Below are 2,342 nucleotides of genomic sequence, written 5' to 3'. Positions count from 1 at the left end.
GGTGTTTTCCAAGTTCTCTTGATTCAAATGCCAGTTGTTTCTCATTACTGGAAAGCAATTAATTAGTTTCCATAATGGATTCTCACTTGGGGGGGACCTTCCCTCGCTGTGCCCAAGCTGCTGAGTGGGGGTGGCTCAGCCCCCCCCCCCCGCCAAGATGAAGCTGCATTTTGAGGGTGATGGGGGGGGGGGAATTGGCCCAGCTCAGTCTGCAGCTTCCTGATGCTGCAGGGGAGGGGGAAATATGAAGATTATCCTGAGGGGGGGGGGCTTCTCTGGATGACCCTTGCCCTGGCCATTGAGCCCACTGGCTCTCTGAGGGCTGGCCAGAAACTTCCAAGGCTGACCAGGCTTGGGGGTTTCTGTCTCATGCCGTATGTGGGGGTCCTGAGCTGACTTGAAGGTGGAGGTAGGGAAGGCAGTCTTTTGTAGGGGGGGGGGGCATTTTCTTCTAGCCCCAATCCGCTTTGGGGCTCATGCAAAACCACCAGCCCTCTTCCGACAGGGAGCTTTTCCCCCTCCCTCTGAGTGGTGTGGGTGGAGACCCCCCCCCCGTTTCCACCTTCCATTCCCAATAGGAGGCCCTGGGGTGGGGTCAGGGCTGGTGCTGCCTTCCTTGAAGGCCCCAGGTCCCCATCCCCCGCGGCCAAAGTCGCCCTGCAGCTCCCTGTCCCTGTTTCGAACCGTCTGGATAATATAAATATTATTGATCCATGTATTTAATACACTAATGAAACAGACAGATATCGACAATGTAATTAATACACTCCAGAAAAGGCGCTTGCAGGAGAAAGCTGTATTGACCGCCGGGGGGGGGGGCATGGCACGCTGCCCAACCCAGTGGCAGCCTCTGCAAGGGGGGCCTTCCGCACGAGCTCCGACTGCTGGGTGGGGAGGGGGCTTCCCTGCTCCAAGGGGCCTGGGTCTTTTGGGAGCCTCGTCCCTTGTTGCCTCCGCCTTTTGTGCTCCAGGCTCGGCCCCGCTTTGGGCTGGGCGGGAGGGGGAGGGGCTGCTGCGCCTCCCCCGAGGTGGCCGGCCGAGGGGAGCAACGGCCAGAGCCCTTCCGTCGCCCCGAAGGGGGAGGCCGCTTCCCCACCGCTGCTCAGGCGGATCCAGCGAGGGGAGCGGCTTTCCTCCTCGGCCCCGAGCCAGAGGGCGCCTGGGCGGGGAGGGAGAGCTGCCATGGCGACGGCGGAAACTTCCGCAGCCACCGAGGCACGGCCCGAACTCCGCAAAGGGGGGAGAGAGCGGGGTGGGGGGGGAAGGATGCAGCTCCGCTTTCCACGGCGCCCCTGCAGCCTTCTGGCCGAGCCTCGCAAGGCCGCAGCTCCGCCGCAGGACCCCGGCCGAAGCGGAGCCCTAAGCGGGGCTGGAGCGCAGGGAGGCACCGCGGGCACAGCACGAGCGGCCGTCCGAGCACCCGCCCTGGCAGGCCACCCCCTCGGGCTCAGCCGCCGCTTCAACCCGCCGAGTGTTTCCCAAGGCGGGCGCGGCTCTTACCGGGCCCGAGGGCGGAGGAGCTTTCCCGAGCCTCCCGCGGGGCCGAATATCTTGGCGGGCGGAGCCGGGAGGGGGGGCCCGTTCCTCGCCCGCCGGGTGGCTAATGAGCCCATCCGTCTCTCTAAAGCTTCCCATTAAAAGATGCCGCCAATATTTCCCTAATAAAATGTATCCATTTTTAACGCGTTGCGTTAGGCCGTATTTTACAGCATCCTATTAAAATGATAAACAGCCCCGGGAAAGGAAGGGGATTTATCGCCTGGCGCGGGAGGCCGCCGACACTGCATCCCGACCGGGGGCGCCACTGGCCGCCATGCGCTCCTCCCCACCCCGGGTTCCTCTGAGCCCCGTTGCAGCCCGCGACGTCGGAGGCTCTCCGCTCTCCGGCCCGGAAAAGGCGCCTGGCGGGCGGCTGGGGGAGGAGAGGCAGGGACTCGCCGGCGGCGGCCTTGACCCCGAGAGGCGGAGGTTTCCAGCGGGAGTCCGGCGAGAACGACGCCAGCGGCTCTCCCGACTACCTGCGGCAACCGCTCGGTCGGGTCGCGCGGGGCACAAGACGAGGCCCCGCTGTGCTGCCCGCCTCCCCGGCCGCCTCTAGTTGGGAAATGGGGCCTCTTTAAGTCTAGAATGAGGGACGCCGCCCCAAATTACACAGACCCCACTCTGACCGCCCCCCAGTCAGGCAAGCGGACAGCCCAGCCCCGCCGCCCGACCCCACGGGGCCTCGGCGCGCCCTCCGCTGCTGCCTGGCCGAGGGAAGCGGCGGCGGCGGCCAACGAGCGCTGCGGGACAAAGAGCGGCCGCCTCGCCTGTGACTCATCCGTCCGCGGGGCCCAATGAGA

The sequence above is a fragment of the Natrix helvetica genome, assembly GCF_964273705.1.
Source record: "Natrix helvetica genome assembly, chromosome: 2".
In the NCBI taxonomy this organism is placed as follows: domain Eukaryota; kingdom Metazoa; phylum Chordata; class Lepidosauria; order Squamata; family Natricidae; genus Natrix; species Natrix helvetica.
The sequence above is the reverse complement of the archived record's forward strand: the minus strand, read 5'-3'. Positions refer to the sequence as shown.